The following is a 24,322-nucleotide window of genomic DNA, read 5'->3' on the forward strand; positions in this document are numbered from 1 at the left end:
ATTTCTAGAAAGACATAACCTCCCAAAACTGAAACAGGAAGGAATAGAAAATTTGAACACACAAGTTATCAGCAATGAAATTGAATCAGTAAATTAAAAACTCCCAACTAACAGAAGTCTAGGACCAGACAGCTTCAGGGGTGAGTTTTATATTTCAAGAAGAGTTAATACCTATTCCTCTCAAACTCTTCCAAAATTAAAAAAGGAAGGAAGACTTCCAAATTCATTCTATGAGCCAGCATAACTCTGATACCAAAGGCAGATAAAGACATTAAAAAAAAAAAAAACTAAAAGCTAATATCTCTGATGAACATAGATGCAGAAATCCTCAACAAACACTAGCAAACTGAATCCAACAATACATTTCAAAAAATCATTAACTATAATCAAATGGGATTCATTCCTAGGATGCAAGGTAGTTCAATATTCACAAATCAATAAACATGCATGACATCGATTAGAAAAAGGTTAAAAACATTTAATCATTTCAATAGATGCAGAAAAAGCATTTGACAAAATAAAACATCCATTCATGATAAAAACCCTAAACAAAGTAGGTTTCGAGGGAACATATCTCAACATAATAAAAGCCTTTTGCGAAAATCCACAGCAAACATCATACTCAATGGGGGAAAACAGAGCTTTTCCCCTAAGGTCAAGGACAAGACAAGTATGTTCACTCTCATCACTTGTATTCAACATAATACTGGAAGCTCTTCTAGTCACAGCAATCACAGAAGAAAAAGAAAAGACATCCAAATCAGCAAGAGAGAAGTAAAACTTGTACTATTTGCAGATGACATGATACAGTATACAGAAAACCCTAAAGACTCCACCAAAAAGCTGCTAGAACTGATATATGACTTCAGTAAAGTTGCAGGATTTAAAATCAAGTACAGAAATCTGTTGCATTTCTATACACCAATAATGAAGCAGCAGAAAACAAAATTTATAAAATAATCCCATTTTGCATCAAAAATAATAAAATACCTAGGAAAAAAACTTAACCAAAGAGGTAAAAGATCTGTACTCTTAAAACTATAAAACACTGATGAAAGAAGTTAAATATGATAGAAAGAAATAGAGAGACATTCCATGATCATGGGTAGAGAGAATATTGTTATAATGTCTCTATTACCTAAAGCAATACACAGATTTAATGCAATCCTTACCAAAATACCAGTAGCATTTTTCACAGAGCTAGAACAAACAATCCTAAAACTTGTTTGGAACCATAAAAGACCCCAAATAGCCTAAGCAATCTTGAGAAAGAAAAACAAAACTGGAAGTATCACAATTCCAGACTTCAAGTTATATTAAGAAGCTGTAGTGATCAAAACAGTATGGTACTGGCACAAAAATAGACACATAGATCAATAGAACAGAAAACTCAGAATTAAACCCACAATTGTATGGTCAGTTAATCTTTGACAAAGGACAAAAGAATATTTAATAGCAAAAAGTCTCTTCAATAAATGGGGTTGGGAAATCTGACAACATGCAAAAGAATGAAACCGGACCACTTTCTTACACCATACACAAAAATAAATTCAAAATGGATCAAAGACCTAAATGGGAGCTCTGAAACCATAAAAAATCCTAGAAAAGAGCACAAGCAGTAATTTCTCTGACATCAACCATAGCAACTTTTTTCTAGATAAATCTTCTGAGGCAAGGGAAATAAAATAAAATAAATGAACTATTGGGACTACATCAAAATGATAGGCTTCTACACAGCCAAGGAATCAGTCAACAAAACTAAAAAAGGCAATCTAAGGAATAGGAGAAGATCCGATAAAGGGTTAGTATCCAAAATATATGAAGAATTTATACAACTTGTTCACTGTTGGTATGAACACAAATTGGTGCAACCACTGTGGAAAGCAGTATGAAGTTTCTTTAAACAGTTAAAAATAGAAGTACCCTACAATCAAGGAATCCCATACTGGGTATTTACTCAAAAAATACAAAAACACTAATTCAAAGAGATACATGCACCCCTATGTTTACTGCAGCATTATTTACAATAGCCAAATTATGGAAGCAGACCAAGTGTCCATTGATTGATGAATGGATAAAGAAAAAGTAGTGTGTATGTATGTATGTGTGTGTGTATAATATTCAGTGAATGTAAAAATATTCAGTGATGTAAAAGAATGAAATCTTTTTCCATGGTTGGAGCTAGAGAGTATTATGCTAAGTGAAATAAGTCAGTCAGAGAAGAACAAAGACCATATAATTTCACTCATATGTAGAATTTAAGAAACAAAACAAACAAGCAAAGGGGGGAAAAAGAGAGAGAGAGAGAGACAAACCAAGAAACAGACTCTTAACTATAGAGATGGTTACTAAAGGGGAGGCGGAGGGGGAGATGGGTGAAATAGATGATTGGGATTAAAGAGTACACTTATCATGAAAACAAGCAAACAATAACAGTGCAAAAATAATTATTTTACAGTTTGGAAATCTGAAACGGCTTTTATAGGGCTAAAATTAAGGTGTCAGCAGGGCTGAATTCCTTCTGGAGGCTCTAGGGGACAAATAGCGTCCCTGCCTTTTTAAGCTTCTGGAGGCTGCCTCCATTCTTTGGTTTCTGACCCCCTCCAACTTCAATTAAAAGCCAGCAATTAAAATCACTAGGCTCTCAGCTTCTGTTGTCACATCTCCTTCTCTGACTCTGCCTCTCCTGCATTTCTTTTATGATGACCCTTCTGATTACACTGGGACCAAATCAGTTAAATGAAGATAATCTCCCCGTCTGGAGATCCTTAACTAATCCCATCTGCAAAGTCCATTTTGCCCAGTAAGGTAGTTTATGATCAGGTTCTTTGGAGAGTCATTTTTTCTCTCTACCACAACACCCCTTTTGTTCATGTTCCAAAAAACACAATTGGAATGTTTCTTTGAGTTAGCAATCATATTTCTCAATTTCCTGACTATCAACTGTAATGATTTAGGTTTTCAGAGTATTGAGAGAAGATTTTCTTGCCAGATGACTAAATAATATAAACAGCGTCTGAGTTTTGAAATAAAGGACATCATTTTAGAGTTTTTATTATATACAGCTTACATAGACACAGAATGATTCTGTCTCACGGCTACTATATCCATCAACTCAATTTATCACTTTGTTTTTCTAAACAAAAAAAAATTATAAATCACATACATCTGTCATGTTATCTGTTGCTGTAAGAGGCATCAAGTGTTAAGAACAAGTGTTTAGAGTTCAAAGTGATGTATTCTTTCTTTTTAATAACTTGTCTCTGCCTGGTATTTTCTCACCTTGCAGCAAAATTCTAGAGATTGCTATGTTCTCCAATGAGCCATTATAAATCCAAAGAGATTTACCACAGTAAGAAAAAAAAAAAAAAAGCCTCTGTTTGTTTGATAATTCACTGAGTTCTTTCTTCACATCAGATAAATGCTTTTTGACCATGTGAGATCTAATAAGAGCAAATGCCAATTTTGTTAAATTCCTCCTCTGCTGCATCTGTGCATGGGTCATTACACACCTGTAGCACATCATGTGTGCTGGACATTGATGCTAGACCTGGTGCATCTAAATCAGTTTGTAATTTATGTAGTTCAGCTACGGATTTTCACTGCTAATGCTTCATAATATGACTCAAGCATTTAACTATTCAACAAAGACTAAAAATTAATTCTACTCAAACTGAGGACAATTGCTTTTATTTTTTATTGTTGACCTCATTGTGGCTTTGAGTCTCACTTTGCTTATATTTTGGATTCATATCAATTCACAGAAATCACAGATACACATCATTTGGGGCTCTCACACAGTCGGTATGATCAGCAACAGCAGAAGAGTGGACACTGTGTAATGCAATGTCCTGTATAATCTGTTCTGGGGGACTTCAGTATAGGAGAAACATATAATGAGATAATTTTGATATTTCAGTAATTATTTCTGTGAGGATCTAGATGGGTCTAACTTACTCAACTTTCCCCTCTAGGATGAGTGTTAGAACATGGTTTCCATGTATACAGATATCTGAGAGGGTCCCCTCAGAAGAACTCAGAGGAAAAGAATTTGTTTGTCAACTGTTCTTTCAGAGATTTTTGTACAAGTCTAGTCTAAAGAATAAATTACTGATGTAAAAGCAATATGTTTCTAGAAGAAATGTCATTGTAACTTGTTCAGATATGGTTGTCAAACACACCGTGTCATAGGTGATGTGGTACTTGCCAGTGAACTAGAACTGAGCTAACATCCACTTCATGAAACATGGAACAGGAGCAATCTGATGCTCTACTGAGACCCAGTAAGAAGATCATGGTGCCCTGAGAGTGGAGATGGCTCAGAGATTACAGCAGTTCAGGGAGCGGCTCAATCCTTCATTGATAACTCTGATGCTGAGTGGTTTACAGAGCATCTTTAGTGTGAGGAAAGCAGGACAGATGACTGCGCCCAAGACCCCTTCTTTAAATGTGACCAATAAAAGGCGTGCTGAAGACTATGCCTAACAACAAGAGCTCCTTCGGAAAGGATCCTAGAAAGGATCATCCAGAGGGAGAAAAAGCAAAAGACAAAGGAGGAGGACAAAATGAAAGTAAAGACAAGTTCTTGTTTTGAGTTAGAATAATTTACTTCTTTTTTTTAAAGATCTATTTATTTATTTTGAGAGAGAGAGAGAGTGTGTGTGCAAGGGGGTGGGGGGCAGAGGGAGAGGAGAAGAGAGAGAATCTCAACCAGACTCTGTGTTGAGCACAGAGTCCAATGTGGGGCTCAACCTCACAACCTGTAAACTCATGACCTGAGCTGGAGCCAAGGGTTGGATGTTTGACTGCCTGTGCCACCCAGGCTCCCCTAGAGTAATTTACTTTAATAAATAGCCTTATTCAGTTGCAATTTATAGACAAATCACCTAATTTTACAGAAAACATTACTTTGGGGGAGGCAATGGAAATTAAATATCCAAAATTGCCAGCCACTCTAAGAGCTGAAAAAAAAAAAAAAAAAAAAAAAAAAACACAGAAAATGCTGAATGCTGGCTTTGCACCGTTCTGCCCTCTTCAACCCCACCACACCAGTAGCTACTTTTACTTGTCCTCTTTTGAAATGCATTTCTACTTTATCTTCTGCTAGTCATTGGTCCTGCTCTTGGTTTCCATCTGGAACAGTGTTTTCTGGCTCTTGTCCTCTCCAGTTTAGACAGTTTAGGACCCCTCTTGGTCTCTGGCCGCTACAAGTAATTTCTACTCTTAGTTGGCAGTATGCCATACAAATAACCTGTACCCCCCACTCCAGCTCAAATCACCCTGGATATCATCATGTTTAGCCAGGAACTGCCTGCATTAAAACGTCCTGATGGGTTGGCATTCATAGGCAGACTCTGAAGCCCCACTCTGAGAATACGGGAAGCATTTATAACATTCATAACAAGCATTCCCAGTTGATCCATCTGCACAGTACAATTTGCCAACTACTGTGTTAAGTCTTCAAAATTACTGGAAAGGGAAAACCTCTGTCCTTTCTTCATTGCCCAGCTGCTTAACTGGATCTTCTAGGTGAGTTGATTCATATAGAAATAAATTAAGAGAAGTATTTGGAACAGCCAGTTTGTAAAACTAAAAAGAATCAGGATTAGATTTTATATACATAGACATACAGCATTATTAAATGTTTACTGGTGGACATGAGACGAAACCAGTACACTGCTGAAAACAGCAGATGTCATGTTACGTTATTCATCATTAAGATACAAATTCACTATGTGTCAATCAAAAAATTAGGTTTTTTTTTTCAAAGATTTTATTTATTTGACAGACAGAGATCACAAGGAGGCAGAGAGGCAGGCAGAGAGAGAGGAGGAAGCAGTTGCCCTGCTGAGCAGAGAGCCTGACGCGGGGCTCGATCCCAGGACCCTGAGACCATGACCTGAGCCGAAGGCAGAGGCTTTAACCCAATGAGCTACCCAGGTGCCCCAAAAATTAGTTTTGAGGGTCACTTTCGTTGATAAAACAATCCCCTGATTCTAAGTTTCCCTCATGTCAGTAAAAGGTAAGATATTTTAGTGACACTCTTTCAGAATGTATCCTAGACATTTTAGGGGGATGGATACAGTTTCAACCTAACATCAACTAGATTTCAGACTATATAGAAATTTCTCATTGTAGGTGATTCTTACTTATCAAAACTACTAGTCAACACATGACAGAGCACGCCTGTTAAAAATTGTTCTTTTCTTTATAAGTTTTTGAGTTTTGTTGTGTTTAGCAAGGTATCTGTTTTTCTTTACTGTGTCTTAAAAAACATTACAAATATCAGATAAAAGGTTCATATCAACTTTTAACAGGAAGATAAGGATCCTGGTTGATGAGTAAGTTATTGTGAATTAATTCTAGTCTTTCTAAATAAGTTACTGAAATAATGGCTTGTGAGTAGAAATAATAACAGTGATTTGAGAAGTTGCTATAGCATTTGGACACAAGTATGAGCAGAATTACTGGCAAAACTTAATAATTTATTTAAGTATGTGCATAGAGGATATGATTAAGAGCCACATAAGCTATTATTTGCTCAAAATAACAACTTAATTTTTTTAACTTGGCACCTTCTTAATATATGCAAATTATTGAAATGTGACCCTGATTTCTCAAGAACATTTGTTAACAAGAGATAGTTAAAAGTTACAAAAATGTTTATTCTCATGGGATTGAATGGCCTGAAATTTAAAGTACCCCCAGTGCTGTTATCTCAGCATTACAGAAGAACAAAGAGGATTGGAAATAACAATTTAATTCTTCATAGCTTTGATGGCAATGGAAAAGGAACCTGAAGGCACGGGGGTGGGGGGGGTGTCTTAAGACTAAATTAAAAGACGTGTATACAGAAGTCTCAGTATTCCTAGATAGATAACCAGAAAAGACTCAAAACTTATATTTCATATTACATAGAATTTATAAGTGCCAATATAGGATTTTGCAAAATTCACTTTACCCTTTTAGCATAGCTTTCTTACTTCACATAATAATATTTATTTTTTAAAGGTTTTATTTATTTACTTGACACAGAGAGAGAGATCACAAGTAGGCAGAGAAGCAGGCAGAGAGAGAGGGGGAAGCAGACTCCCCGCTGAGCGGAGAGCCTGATGTGGGGCTCGATCTCAGGACCCTGAGATCATGACCTGAGCCGAAGGCAGAGGCCCAACCCACTGAGCCACCCAGGTGACCCCACATAATAATCTTTAAATGTTTACCCAGAACTTTCTTGGTTCACTATTCAAACTACAGACTTTATTCATTTAGTCACAGTTCTCTTATGATTCAAATTCTATAAATGAAATGAGAAAATAAGAAGAGCAGAGCTGGGAGTCCACCTAAAATGATTATAGCACAGCCTGCATATTTAAACACCATGTGCTTCTACCTGGTAAATTATAGATTACCTACAATTGTACAGGAGAAATACTTTGAGTTTAGAGAGAACCATTTTCAAACTCTTTTAAGTATGACAACTGCCTAAAGTTATGTTCTCTAAAATTTTTACTGTCATTAAATGAGAACATTTTCACATTGCTCATTGTATATAATGCATTTTTTTAAGATATATATGGGGCTTCTTTTTCTTACTCATGCCATGTCTTGGTTCTTTAGAACTTTGTATCACACAACAAAATTACAAATATAGTGAGGGCTTTAACTATGACAACATTTCTCTGAAATGATTCAATATGAAGATTTTTATATTTACACATTTTTATTGATTTTCAAGAATTATATTTTGAGCTTTGAGATGTAATATTAAACCAAAAGATATTCTTCAAATGTAAGCTTTTAAAATATTTGAGTCACTTTTATAATAAATTATAGAATCTTTATTACTTTCTTATTACTTAGGAAAATAGTCTAATTATTTTATAATACCAAGGAAAGAGTTGGCTATATAGCAGATATTTAATTAATACTGGATTGGTAAATTGATTCAGCTTGTTTCAAAGTTTTGCTCCCTGGTAAATTATAATATTCTTCAATATTAAAATTCTTAACTAACTTAAAAATGATCTTTGAATTGAAAAGAGTTTCTTAAATGGAATTAGAAAGAGATCTGCCACATTTTTTCTAAGTATATCAGGTAATTCATTGTTTGTCAGGGAAGTGAAGATTCCCTTTTTCCAATTAATTAAGCTATTAGATGTTATCAGAGAGTCCAATGAATCCTTCACTTTTCTATCATTAGATCTTTTATTTCTTTAAAGTTCTCTAATTCTTGTGAGAATTAGTAGCTGATGGAACATGAATGATGAATTTCAACTTTGACAACAGATTTCCCATGCTACTCATGCTCTGTTCAAAGAAGTCATACAGTTTAAAGAGTTCATTATTCATTTCATGAGGCTTCTCAGAGTCCATTTTCTCTTGTTTTTGCTAGCTATAGTCCAGATTTTTACTTCAACAACTCCTAGTTGTGTCTTTATTAACTCATCCTAAATTAGATCGCTGGTCATTGTTATCCTTTTATTTTCAACATTATTAAGCTCTGCTCTTGATGACCTCAGGAACTTTGTATGTTTTTTGTTTCACCAAGCAGTAGCTGAAAAGCCTAGAAACCAAGCTCTTTGCCATTAATACAAAGATGTCTACCAAATACTAGTTTCACCATAAATGTTTGTGAGTGAATGAGCTGCTGTCATAGAAAAGTGCATGGGATGATTTCAGTGACTCTCTTCCGTGTCACACCAATGATACTTCTTATCATCCACGCATCATGATACTGAAAAAGTCATTTACCTTTTCTCTTATTCTATGTCTTTTGATTTTGTTTTCATTTTCTTTTCTTTTCCTCCCCAAAATATACTTTAACATTTCTTCTGGCTATCCCAGCTGAAAAGTTTCTAGCCTTGCTTCAAGAACAGAGACATATAATCAAATATTCCTCCCTTTGAGTAGTCAAAGGATCTTGTGTTTTCACTAAAAATGTTCAGAAATGAAAAATGTACCATGTTAATCAGTGTCCTCCAGAAAAATAGAACTAGAACCAGATATATATATGCACATTCTAATATATAATATATATCTAGTCCTGCCATCTGCTGTCTGCAAACTGAAGACCCAAGAAAAACAGTTGTATAATCCCAGTACTAATCCAAAGGCCTGAGAATGAATGAAGCCAATGATATAAATCCCAGTCCAGGGATAGGGGAGGACAGTGTCCCAGCTCAATCAGCCAGGCAGTAAGGGGGCAACTCCTCCCTTTTTGTTCTAATCAGGCCCTTTGTAGATTGGATGAGGCCCACCCACATTAGGGAGGACAATCTGCTTTACTGAGTCCAGGGATCCCAATGCTTAATCTCATCCAGAAACATCTTCACAGACATACCCAGAAATAATCTGGGCAACCCATGGCCCAGTCAAGTTCACACATGAAATTAACCATCAAACATACCTTTCAATATTTGATACATCCTTTGATTTCCACTGGGTATAAAACAGTTTTAAGTCATTTAGCATACATAGAAAGTAAATATATTCTTTTGAGCTCCACACATCATCCAAGCCATTTACAGAAAAAGTATATGAAACTCTAAGTCTCAGAAGATTTACTATGTCACTAAGGGAAGGATTCCTTTAATTCTTTCTCAAGAATGAATTAGATAATGTTTTACTTTGAGAAAGAAAGAAAAAAGATTAAAACAACAGCAATCTACTGATATCAGCACAACATCAAATAGCCTTTTTTCTTTGTGGTTTTAAAAAATAAAAACATTTGTTCTGGCTTCAGAAAGACATATTTCATTGAGGTTGCTCTATTAAAAAAAAAAAGATGTGGGATTATGTAAATGTGATTATTATCCTGAGAAGTCTCTCTAGATCCTATAGTTAGAATCATGGAATGTGTTGCTACAGATAGAATGTTCTATTCAAATAGAAAGATATTCCAATAAAAATATTTTCCTGTGCTTGAAAATGTTTGCTAATCTCACCTATGTGACTGACAAAGGAACTTTGGAAGTTTTGCAATAACTTCATAAGTCTCAATAAAAATAAAACCATGTTTTTTCCTCCTTACAATGCTTTCCTATATTCCAGATGTTGTGGTTTTATTGTTCCTTTTTTTTTTTTTAAACCCCAAGGAATCTAGGTCTGTGTGTATGTGTTTTGTTGTTGGTGTTTTTTTATTTTGTTTGTTTATATATACGGTATCATTTTCAAGGTCTTTTAGCTTGCCTTTGCTATTGGTCACAGACATCTTACACCCAAAGTGGTGTTAGAGCTTTTTAATTCCATTATGTAGGCTATTAAAATGAAGCAGTCAGGGAGAACTGGCTGCAAGTCCAAAAGAAGTGGTGAAAAATCATATGCAACTAATCCTTTCGCTATTTGAAATAACTATAAAAGATAATAGATATGTCAGCAGACAATTAGATCAGCAGTGCAAAGAAAAGAAATTGCAATACAGGAAAGAACTTAAATAGAAAGCAATTGTTAAAAAGGAAAAAAAAAATCCCTTCAGTTGGTTCTTTGGAAACATCCCCTCATACATTCAAGTTTGACTTGAATAATTTTTTTTTCAAATTCTGTCGAACTAGTGATTAAATTTACAAGTATACAAATTATTTGGAATGAAAAGCTAGGGCCATTTGATTAAAAAGCTGCCTAGAAGCAATGGAGCCTCTAAATAATGGGAACTATTTACATAATTAAAATATTCTACCTTTACCAAGGATATTAAGTGTTCAGAATTTACATAAACTCTCATTTTATTTATCTGTGTGCTTTGAAAATCCCTGTTACAAAACTGAAATTAGAAGTAGTTACAAATGATAAAGAGGAAACGAGAGATTACTCGTTTGGCAATATCTCAAATTCAATATCTTAAATGTTGAGGGACTCTGATCTCAGCTACATTTACAGTAGCAGAAAATGAAAAGACAGTTAACAGTTAAAAATCACCATTTCAGAGCTTCATGTTTAAAGAAGATTCTAAAGAGTAATTTCTGTGTTCATTCACTGCCTGTTCAGCACTTTGGTATCTATCCCTGCAAGTGTCTACAATTCCCGTACGCTAAATAAGGCTGAATTTAACAACGTGAAGAATTCAGTTTCACACATTGCTAAGTATGAAAATAGTATTCCATAAATGAACTGCACTGCTAGCTCATGTTTCCTGAATGAAAGGGTGGATGATTGATGATGAAATGGACTAACAATTTGAAAGTAAGTGCATATAATGGGAAGACTTGGTACATGGCTGTGTTTCTCACGAATGTGTAACTGCCTGGGGATAATACAGAAATTGCCTTTTGCTTGATAGTATAAATTTTAAATCAATCTCCTTCAGCTAATCAGAAGAAGAGAGGCTGGTCTGGCTCCTGCCACAGTCTTTATGTTTGTTATTAACTTTGCTCAGAGAAATTATGATTTATTTATTTTTTAATAACCAACTCACACAGCATACACTGACAGATCAGGTGTGATTTAAGTTGGGGGAGATTTACAGCTTATATTTTATAGAGGATTAAGTATCCTTTAGAAATGTCATGTTATTTTCAAAAGCATTCACCAATATTATGTAAAACAATTAGCCACATTTGGAAAAATGTGAATAAAAAACCAGGTTGTGATAATAAAGCAGCCTCTGTACAGAAAACACATCAAACAGAAACCAAAAGATATATGATTTGTGCAGTCAGAGTACAAAATGGAAGGTTTCTGTATTATATACCTACTTAAATTCTCCTTCTCCTGCCAGGCAGGAGAAGGAAGTTTTCTTTGGTAAACTTCCTTGACATACACAATGTTAGACCTTTGCTCTGTGTAGACCTCTACCAAGGGGTGTCAGTAAGGAGTTCTAAAACTTGCCCTGCCATGACCCAACCTCTAATCTCTCCCCTCTTTCCTCCCTTTTCCTGACCTCTACTATTATCTGCTTGGAATCATCAGGACTAAACTAATTATAATATTCATCTCTTTTTATATCAATCACCATAGGAAGCTCAGGCTTCCAGGTTATTCTTCATTCCCCAGATTTCAATTCTCAGAACACTCTATAGCCTCTTTTCTACCCACTTTCCCCTTTTCACAACTCCTAAAACTTTTTGCTTTGGTCTCTAGAGATCACCATATCCTCAAATTCTCTGAGTATGCTCATCACTTTCTTGTTATAACCAGGCTTCCACACAGCAAGTTCAATTGTTCTGTCTTCTTACCATTTCCAACCACTGAACCAAAAGATGTGGTAGATAACGCTTATTCTGATTGCCACTTCCAACGTATTCTCTTCTCTTCCTCTCCAAACACCCACAGTGTAAATGACTTGAGTCATTTTTCTCATTCCTTGATGATTTGATACTTGAGTCACTATTACTCTTCAAAACTACCTCTTGGTTTAAACTTTAGTTAAATCCCCTAGAAACAACTGCATAGAAAACAAGTACATCCCTTTCCACCAGGAAATTATGCTCTCACACACACACTAGCATCAGAGAGGATGTTTATTCTCTAGAGAAATTCAATCAAAAAGGCTCTGGACTAAGAAATGAATGGAATAGCTGGAGGCAGAGTGTTGTAACTCAGCTCTTTGCTACTCAAAGTTGTGGTCCACAGGCTTGCAGGATTGACACCATCTGGGATTCTGTTGGAAATCAAGAAACTGAGATCCTATACTATACCTATGGGATCAGAATCTGTATTTTATCATGTATTTATATACATTTAAAGTTTAAAAAGCAATGACTTATGGTATTAATTAAAAGAACACGGCAATCTCGTTTATATTCACCAGGCAAGCCCCAGAGCAAAGATTTCTAACACTGTGTTTTTTCAGGGAGGTTTCCTGTGGCAGAGATAGCTAGTGGCCATCAAAATTAATCCTCCTCCTGCAGACTAAAGTTGTCATAGAGGAGCAGTTGCCTAGCCTGAGACTATCCTTCCTAGCTGCTGGGGAGCAAGAATATCCTGGCCCCTTCAAAGGTCCTTCCACCTGAACCAAGAATCAAATGGACATGAGACAGATTAACAGGAGAAAATCAAGTTTAACAGCATATGTATGGAGAATCTACACAGACATGAAATTTCAAAGACAGGCAAAATGAGATCTATGTGTCAACTTGAACAAAGAAGAAGGGGGTAAGAGTCTGGGACTTAAGAGGAAAGGAATGAAATCTGCAAGGCAAGAAGAAGAGCAGATGTTTGGTAATTAGATGCTTGTTCTACCACACAGATGGGTCACTCAGACAAGATTTATCTCTGCTAATAACCCTGATTCTGGGAAAGACCCCCAACTCAACTTAAATGTAGTTAAGGGAGGGAGTGAAAGTTTCTCTTGAGACTGCAGGGTCTTGATTGCCTTTAGCTCAAACAATCTTCATGCCAAAGTGTCCCATCCTGGGGTAGCTTGCCCTGTGCCCCTACATAGCCCACCCTGCATTGAAATAGTTCAGGTTACTCTCGTTTGAGCAGATATGATGTGTATCACTTCCAAGCCAAGCATTTAAAAAAAAAATAATGTGATCTTGCAAAAGTTCTTTTGCCCTTTCTGCCATCAGGGTACTTCAAGACTATGGGATGAGTATGATCACAAGATAAAGAGAGTCTGTGTTTCTGAATCTGTCTATCAAGAAAATCACCCATTAACCAGAAGGGTAAATAAAAAACTTTGTTTGAGACTTGACATATTTTTTAAGAAGATTGTATTTATTTATTTGAGAGAGTGAGAGGGCATGAGCAGGGGGAGGGGCAGAGGGAGAAGGAAAAGCAGACTCTCTGTTGAGCATAGAGCCCAATGCCGAGCTGGATCCCAGGGCTCAATCCTAGGACCCAGAGATCATGATTGGAGTCAAAGTCAGATGCTTAACTGACAGAGCCACTCAGATACCCTGACCCTTAACACATTTTAAAGTCTACTTATTATAGAAGCTAGCCATGTTTTATCTACTACAAATTCCCAACTAAAACATATGGACATATATCTGATCAATTTATGGTGAAGCTCAGCAAATAGTGAGTTCTGTACAAGGCTTCCAGTTACCATTTTAATGCCCTACCCTTAACCATGAATAGGCAGTAAATATCACCAAATATTAGAGAAGATCCTCTAAAGCTTCCAGAAGACAAATGGGCAAATGGAAAAGAAGTCATTAACACTAAGAAAAGCAAAGTATTATACAACGAAGAAAAGGTAATTGGAGTATATTACAAGATTTATGTGAACAATATCTATAAAGAAACAATAATGTAAGCAGGAAACATTGGTTTGACAAATAATTATAATATAACTATACTGAAAGACAGAAAAAGGAGACTGTAAGGAGTTGGGGTTACATGAAAGATAAGTCCTCATCTTCCAAATAAAATTGTGTATTGTTTACATTTGAAAAATCAAGAAATACCAAATATTTCATTTATGTATATAGGACTAATTATAAAAATTTGCAGTTAAGGACAAAATATGTCAGGCTCTGCAGTGCAGACTTGTGGGGTAAGGAGAGACACAGAGTAAATGCAGTTTTGTGGCTTTAAGACTTACAGGGCATTTTAGTTCTTTAAATTATGCACATGTATAAATGAGAAAAATAAAGTTAAAATAATTTTTTTTTTTTAAATGGGGCATCTGGGTGGCTCAGTCAGTGTCAGTTAAGCATCTGACTCTTGATTTCAGGGTCAGGAGATCAAGTGCTACATCAGGGTCCATGCTGGGCATAGAGTCTGCTTAACATTCTCTTTCCCTCTGCTCCTCTCCACCCTCACTCTTGCACTCTCAAATAAATAAATAAATAAACAAAATACAATGTGAGGATATTCTTTCCTTATTTAATTCAACCTGGTAGCATTATATTTTATTTGAATTGGGTAATTCTACAGTTCTGTATTCTTTTGCCATCCCATTCTACCTATCACTAGATTTTGTAATTTAAAGATGAGAGTCTATATTTCATTGGAATGTTTGTTTGTTAAATTTGCACATAAGTAATCACACTGAAGATAGGCATAGAAAGGAGGAATCTTCATTTATTCAATGAAGTATTACTTTACCATTAAGTATTGTAAATTACCTCTACAACAACGTATTTTTGAGGGATTTTATTTATTAGAGAGAGAAAGCACAAACGGGGGGAGAGAGAGAAGCAGCCTTCCCACCAAACAAGGAGCTGACATGAAGCTCAATCCCAGGACCCTGGGATCATGACCCAAGCTGAAGGCAGACACTTAAACTGAGACACCCAGGTGTCCCTACAACAATGCATTTTATTTTCTAATTAAGTTACTAAAACCTTTTCAAATAGTGGAACTGCATTTGTTAATAAACTGTGACTCTTAAAGTAGGTAAGGGAGTTTTAAAAAATTAAATAAGAATAAAGTCTTTCCATACAAAACCCTGAACAATGTACTTCAATAGTCTTCAAGTCACATATGCCATTTTGCATGCCAGCAAAACAAACTTCAGTGGTGGGGGTCCAAGTCAAAATTCAAACATAGTAATTAAACAAACAAGGAAATGTCAAGTTTAAAGCATCAATGTCAGATTCCTCTTGGAAGTCATTACTCAATTCCCTACATAATATGAACTTCTTTTATATATAAAAATACCTAAGCCAAAACTACAAAACAGAAATAGTTCAGTAAGTGACAGGAAAGGCTGAACCAGAAGAACGCAGTTCTATAACAGCCTATTTCCAAATTGAAGGTGAAATTTGGGCTCAGGAATACTAATTGTTATTGATGTGGGAAACAGAGGCAGAAGAAAAATTATTAAATATCCTTACTATCTAGAGCCCACTGACAAGCCCTTGAAACAGGCAGAGTGACATTCCTCTAGGGACTCAACTACCTCCACCTTAATACTTTGCTAAGGGCAAAAGGCAATCATAGCCTGACTGCCCCCCACCCTCAACCAGGATCCTGTGGGTCTACTTTAACATATAAAAATTCCTTTGGAAACTTCCTGTATCTCTAAACCTTCCAAGATACATGCTGGCAATCATCCCAAGCATATGGCCCACCGATATATAGCTGAAGGGTCTCATGAGTAAGGTTTTATTAGACAGTAATAAATGACCTTTTTCCAACAACAGCCAACCCCTCAAGGCCCTGGAAACCTTATTTCCAAAATTCCATAGAGACTTAAGCTATTCCCAACCTCCTCCCAACTTGCAAGTATATAATAGATCACTCCTCACAACCCTGGGACAGCAGCTCTTTCTGCCCATTGGTCCTGTCCCTGTGCTTTAATAAACCACCATTTTGCACCAAAGATTTCTCAAGAATCCTTTCTTGGTCATTGGCTCCAGACCTCACCCCACCAAACCCCACTTATATTCTAAAACTTCATCATTATAATTGACACATTTGTTATTGAATACCCAAGAAATATTTTTTTTAAAGTCATGTGATCACTTTACATTATAACCATAGGGGCTATGAGTAGGACATCCCAAGATGAGCCACTTTGACATGAACATTATTTTGAGTTAAAAGCTATCAAATTCAGCATTTACAGGAAAACTTCTACTTCCACTTCAACTGCCTACCTGTACCAGGAAGAGAGCTATTAACAGATATTCCTCTTTATCTAAGAAACTTAACTTGCACAACAGGGCAACCTTTAGTTTCCAAACATTTCCTCTCAAATTCCTGCTAATAGTTTTCTTCCCTTTTTAATCCTCAGACCCGTAACTCTCTCCTTGGTTTTGGAGGTTAGATAAGCCTCATGTTGCCTGCCTTTGGAATTTCATGCCTGTGTGGATTCCCTTTGTGTGTGAAACTATATTTTATGTTCTCCCGTTAATCTATCTCATGTCAATTTGATTCTTACTTCAGCCAGAAGGACCTTGAAGGACAGAGAAGATTCTTCCTCCCCAATATGACCATGTTTTTTTCACCAAAATTACTAGCAACATACGAAATGCTCCTGCTAGTGTAGAATACAAATTTTCAACAGCTTTACTAACACAGTGTGTTGATGTGTGTGTTACAGGGTGACTCCTGTTTGAGATCATAAAAATGAACATTATTTCTCAATTTCAGTCTGATCACAAAGGGTAAACCCAAATACAGGAGCAGAGATTGAAAGGAAACAGAATGATTCACTTCACCCTTGTATTTTAAAGACTGCAGCTTCAAAAAACAAAGACCTCCTATGCAGTAGTTATATTTTGTCACTTTACATAATAATATAGCTTGCAGTCTACTTCTGTTTTCTCAATCACCTGGAGATCGCAAATTGTTCTTGCAATTATCTGATTTTCTATCTAACCAGGACAGAGTTTTTCAAACTGTGAGGCTGATCACCCTGGGGAGACTTGAGTCTTTTATGAGGATGTGAAAGAGAGCCCAAGAAGGATGGTATATTTCCCTGTTCACTAATTATTTTCAGTAATGGCTGAGAAAGCAAAAGCATTCAATTAAAAATTTGGGGGTACATTTTATTTTGGTTGGATTAAATATATAATTTCTCTTCTATGTTGTGTCATCAAAAGATACTTACGCATTTCATTGGAATTAATACATTAAGGAGTAAAAGATATAATTTATTTTAGTCATCAGATTAATAATTATCTTCTATTCACATATCAAAGTAGGAAGAAATGCAAATAAATTCAATAACTCTGGGGGAAAAGAGGGTTCTACTTGCTTTATAACATGCTTTATAACATACTCTATATATACTCAATGGAAATGTTGATAATTGTATCATTTATGAGATGTTATAATATTCTAATTTCTTTTTGACCTAATAAGTCATTGTCTATCCCTCTTATTATAGGTCCCTTCACAAATGAGGAATATTAAAACATTGCAGAATATTGTAGAAAAGAAGAATACACCACCCCAAAATACACCTCTTTGCTATAAGGATTATTTTCAGCTGATTATATTTAAGAAGTAGACACAGGAGAAGATCTGAAAAATGAGTAGAAGTTACTATTTTGTAAGGAACATTTACATTTGTAAGTGTATCTCCTTCTCTGTACCAGGAAGAGGAGGATGACTCTATATCCCTATAGAATGTTTTATCAATGGAGAAGGTAGCAACTTAAATCTGCATTATGACTACATACCCTTGTTTAAAATGCTTTTCCTGACAACCTACTATACCTGGCCCCTCCATATGATATCTTTTATCTTTAGTTGAAAATGGTACTTAATGGGATGGGTTGGGCCATTTTAGGGAGTTACTCAGTTTTCCTGGATATCTCCCATGTATATAGGAGGTGTACATGTTATTAAATTTTGTTTTTTCTCCTGTTAATCTTTTTATTAAAAGAGGATGTCTCAGCTAAACACAGAAGAGTCGAGAGAAAATTCTTTTTCCTCTCCCACAAGATTACAGAAAAACTATTTTTTGCCTATAGGTTAGCCCCCAGTGAGGCAGGGTGCAGAATCAGAAGTAATAGTGCCACTGAAGAATAAATTTTCTCCAACCCCAGATTATATAACTGAAAAAATCCTCATAGCGTAATAGTTTATCTATTTCCTATAGTAGGCATAAACAATCTTTACTATTTGCAAATAGAATAGCCATAGAAATAAGATACATGTTATGTCTTGGGGCACCTGGGTGGCTCAGTTAGTTAACCGTCTGTCTTCAGCTCAGGTCATGATCCCAGAGTCATGGGATCGAGCCCCACATTAGACTCCCTGCTCAGCGGAGAGTCTGATTCTCCCTCTTCCTCTGCCTGCTGCTCTCCCTACTTGTGCTCTTTGTAAATAAATAAAATCTTAAAAAAAAAAAAAGACACATGTTATGTTTTATCTCTACTTTAACTAACCAGAAGTTTAACTTAACATTTTTGACAAAAGAATTCTTCTGTTGATACTACCTCCATTCTATATTTTTCTGGAATGAATACCCCTCCATTTGTTTTTTCAAAATTATCTTTATTTACTCGACATGGTCTCCAAAAAACATCAGGAAAGTGTAGAAATAGAACAATAATAAATAAATAAATAAATAATAAATAACCACCGTTTACATTACATCTCCTTTAATATACTTCCTACTAATAATTGTTTATATTTTCTAAAAAGAAATCAATTTTATCTACAATTTTATATTCTTCTTATTGTCCTGCTGCTTAATAGTATTTTCTTTGAATTTCCAAATATATGCAATTCAAAAGGATATCAGACTTCCAGCACAAAGAGTGGAGCAAGACAATTCTAAGCTCACCTCATCCCAAGAACGCACCTACATAATGTCCACATCCATGGAAATAACCCAGAAAACTACCTGAAGATTGGCAGAACAGACTTCGGAGTTAGACATAGAAAAGAGGCCATATTGTAAACAGTAGAGAAGAAAGAGAAGAGGTTGGGAATTAAACTGACTCACAACACTAACCATAGGAGGGCGGGCAACCCAAAGCCAGGAAAAGGGAGAGGAACAGACCCCACACCAGGCACACCAGACATGGGGATCTGCACGAGATGAATCCTCATAACATCTGGTCTTTGAAAACCACAGAAGCTTAGCCTCACGAGTTTTTACAACCAGTGGGGGTGAATGTCAGAACTTTAAAAATCAATGGGTTCTACTCTGAGAGAGTAGGAAGGTGATAGGAAACTGAGTCCCTACCCTTAAAGAGACAGAACAGCAAACAACCCTGCTGAGATACAACAGAGAAGCAGCAGTTTGAAAAATGCCTGGGATGCACAGGAAGATTTATTTACTAATCTTAGAACATGAACTAGAGAAGCAAGGATCTTGAGGAGACTTCTCCAAGAACTAAAGAGCTGGCAGGCACATTTCCCTCCTCTCCACCCTCAACCCTAGATACACAGACACCTGTGGGAACCAGTGCAAACACCTACCTTGCAAACAGCATACACCACCCCCATGTTCCTCGGCAGATCACCCTCTCTAATCCATGATAAGAAGTTCTCCAAAGCAGCTACAGGTCTCCTCCCACAGCAGACCAGCCCAAACCTTGCTATAACCATATGCCAACTCCTCTATTCTCCTGTGGACTTGCCCCATCCAAACTGCCCCCATCCAACCTGCCATCAGTAGGAGTCCATTTAAAGGGGCACCAGAAGCATGGCATTGTGAAAGTAACTCTGACAATGTCCAGGGCCACTCCAAAGTGATTCCTGCACTGGGGAGTGGGAAAGATAATTAGGCACACCAGCTCCACTATGGATCCAGATGTGTGCTGAGGCAGGCATCTGGTCTCTCAACAGACAATACACAGGGAATGCCCTGTGGTTTGGTGCTACTGCATCCCTAGCAAACACCTAGTCTGACCAAACTCAAATTCAAGGTAGCCCCAGACCAGTCAATTAACAACACCAGGACCAAACCCTGCCACAAATAGGCAAACAGAGCCACTGCAGACAACTGAAGTGGAAGCAAAGGCAGCTCAGCTGCAAAATACGGGACATGCAACACACATAAGAGATACTCCTGAACAACCAGTTTCTGGTGAACAGGGGATACTGCTCAGGGCACTACAGAACCTCTTCTTTCTATGCCACTACTTTCAAGAGCAGGAGACAAAGCTGACTTTCTTAACACATATAAGCAGACATAAACAATTACAAAATAAGGAGACAGAGGAATATGTCCCAAATGAAAGAACAGGACAAAATCACAGCAAGAGAGCTAAATGAAATGGAGATAAGCAATATACCTGACAGAAAATTTAAAATAATGGTCATAAAGATACTGGACTTAAGAGAAGAGTGAAGAATCTCAATGAAACTATCAACAAAGAGATAGAAAATATAAAAAATAACTAATCAGAGATGAAGAACTCATAACTGAAATTTTAAAATATACTAGAGGAAATAAATAGCAAAGAAGCAGAAGAATGGAACAGCAGCCTGAAATATAGAGTAATGGAAAGAAATGTAACTGAACAGGGGAAAGAGAAAATAAAAATAAAAAATGAGCACAGATTTAGGGAACTCAACAACATTATCAAGCATAGTAACATTTGCATTTTAGGAATCCCAGATGAAGAAGAGAGAAAAGAGGGCAGAAATTTTATATGAAGCACTAACAGCTAACAACTTCCCAAATCTGGTGAAGGAAATAAATATCTAGATCCAGGAGGCAGAGAGAGCCCCCAAAAAGATCAATCCAAGCAGGTCCACGCCAAGACACATAGTAATTAAAATGCCAAAAAGTAATGACAGAGCAAGAATGTTAAAAGCAGCAAGAGAAAAGAAAGCAGTTACATACCAAGGAAATCCCGTAAGAGCAGCAGCTGATTTTTCAGCAAAACAGCAGACCAGAAGGAAGAGGCATGAAATATTCAAGTGCTGAATAGAAACAACAAACAAACAAACAAAACAAACAAACAAACAAAAACCTTCAACTAAGAATATTCTATCCAATAAGAGACTATCATTCAAAATAAAAGGAGGGATAAAGTTTCCTAGACAAACGTAAGTTAAAGGAATTCATCACACTAAACCAACCTCAGAAGAAGTGTTAACTAGCAAATGGAATCCAACAACATATTAAAAAAAAAAATTACTGCTATCAAGTAGGATTTATTCCTAAGATCTGAGGATAGTTCAATATTTGAAAATCAGTCAATGTGAGACCATATCAATAAAAGAAGGGATAAATAGCATACGATCATTTCCATAGATGCTGAAAAAACATTTGACAAAATACAACATCCAATCATGATAAAAAGCCTGAACAAAGTACATTTAGAGGGAACATACCTCAAAATAATAAAGGTCAGAGATGAAAAACCTACAGTGAATATCATACTCAATGGGAAAAAAACTGAGAGCTTTTCTGCTAAGTTCAGGAACCAGACAAGGATGTCCAATTCCGTCACTTTATTCAACATAGTACTGGAAACCCTAGCCACGACAGTCAGACCAGAAAAAGAAATGAAAGACATCCTGTTTGCTAAGGAAGAAATAAAACTTTCATTATTTACAGATGACAAGATACCATATACAGAAAACCCTAAAGGTTCCACCAAAAATCTCTTAGAACTATAAATGAATTCAGCAAAGTCTCAGGAAACAAAAGCAATCTATATAAATCTGTTGCATTTCTATACATCAATAATGAAGCAGCAGAAAGAGAAATTAAGAAAACAATCCCATTTACAATTGCACCAAAAATAATAAAATACCTAGGAATAAACTAAACAAAGGGGATGAAAGATTTATACTCTGAAAACTATAAAATATTAATGAAATAAATTTAAGATGATAAGAGCTGAAAGATATTCCATGCTTGATTAGAAAAACCAATATTGTTAAAATGTCTATAGAACCCTAAGTAATCTGCAGATTTAATGCAATCCCTATCAAAAGACCAACATTTGTCACAGATCTAGAACAAATAATCTTAAAATTTGCATGGAGCCACAAAAGACCCCAAATACCCAAAACAATTTTGAAAAAGAGAGAAACTGGAGGTACCACAATTCCAAATTTCAAGATATGTTACAAATTTGTAGTAATCAAAACAATATGGTACTGGCACAAAAACAGACACATATGTCAATGGATCAGAATAGAGAGTCCAGAAATAAACCCACAATTCTATGGGCAGTCTTCAACAAAAGAGGCAAGAATATGCAACAGGAAAAATGTTCTTCAACAAATGATGCTGGACAGCTACAGGCAAAAGGATGAAACTAGACCACTTTCCTACACCATAAACAAAAATAAATTTAAAATGGAATAAAGACCTAAATGTGAGACCTGAAACCATAAAAATCCTAGAAGAGAGCACAGGCAGTAATTTCTCTGACATTAGCCATAGCAACATTTTTCTATGTATGTCTCCTGAGGCAAGGGAAATAAAAGCAAAAATAAACTATTGGAACTACATCAAAATAAAAAAAAAATTTGCATAGCAAAGGAAACAATCAACAAAACTAAATGATGACCCACTAAGTGGGAGAAGATATTTGCAAATGTTATGTTTTAAAACCAAAATATATAAAGAATTTATACAACTCAGCACCAACAAAAACAAATAATCCAATTAAAAAGGGGCAAAAGATATGAACAGGCATTTCCCAAAGAAGACACACAGAGACCAACAAACATATGAAAAGATGGTCAACATCATTCATTATCAGGAAAATGCAAATGAAAACCACAATGCGATATTACCTCACACTTGTCAGAATGGCTAAAATAAAAAACAAGTGTTGACGAGGATGTGGAGAAAAAGAAACCCTTGTGCACTGCTGGTGGGAATGCAAACTGGTATAGCCACTGTAAAAAACAGTATGGACTTTCTTCAAACAGTTAAAAATAGAATCACCCTATGATCCAACAATCACACTACTGGTATTTACCCAAAAATTCTAAAAACACTAATTAAAAAAGATACATGTACCCCTAAGTTTATAGTTAACATTATTTACATTAGCCAAGATATGGAAGCAGCCCAATGAATGCTGATTCATTCAATGAAGCAGCTGATGAATGGACACACACACATACACACACACACACACACACACACACACAGGAATATTCAGTCATAAAAGAGAATGAAATTTTGCCATTGTCAACAACATAGATGGATCTGCAGAGTATAGGCTAACGGAAATAAATCAGTCAGAGAAAGACAAATACCATATGATTTTACTCATTTAAGAAAGAAAACAAATGAACAACAAAAAGAAACAAACCAAAAAAACCAGACTTTTAACTATAACGAACAAACTGGTGATTACCAGAAAGAAGGTGGTGGATGGATGGGTGAAATAGGTGAAGGGGATTAAGAATACACTTTGTCATGATCTGCACTGAGTAATGTATAGAATTGTTGAATCACTATGTTGGACACTTGAAACTAATATAACAATGTACATTAATTATATGGAAATTAAAAAATAAAGAAAAAGAAGTACATCATTAAGTGAATGTACCAAAGTCTTTATATCCATACTGGGAAGTTATTAAACACTTAACATAATTGTCTTATCCAATTCAAAAATGTATTAATTGAAAAGACTACAAATTAAGAGAGAGAACATTCTGCTTACATTGTGCATTAGTCTAGTCTAATGGAACATATTTTTTCTAATAAAGAGTAGGGAAACCAGAGGCACTAAAATGACAACACATTGAAATGCCTGATTACTGATCTAAGCAAAGTCAAATGAATTAATGGATGGGCTACAGAATATTAATGAACAAAGGAAACATGTCCCACTTCATACACTAGCAGTTAGTGGGAACTATAGAAAATGAGAGAATAGTAAACCTATTTACAGCAAATAAAACTGAGTTTGTCATGCCAAACACTATGTTTCTGATAACCTGTTGGCCGGTTGCAACCTCCAAATATCTAATGTAATATTCTATTTGTACTTGAAGAGAATTCCAGAACATCAGGCCTCATTGTCCATAATTGTAACAACAC

This window comes from Enhydra lutris, unplaced genomic scaffold (genome assembly GCF_002288905.1).
Source record: "Enhydra lutris kenyoni isolate GAN:26980312 unplaced genomic scaffold, ASM228890v2 scaffoldscaffold27, whole genome shotgun sequence".
Classification (NCBI taxonomy): domain Eukaryota; kingdom Metazoa; phylum Chordata; class Mammalia; order Carnivora; family Mustelidae; genus Enhydra; species Enhydra lutris.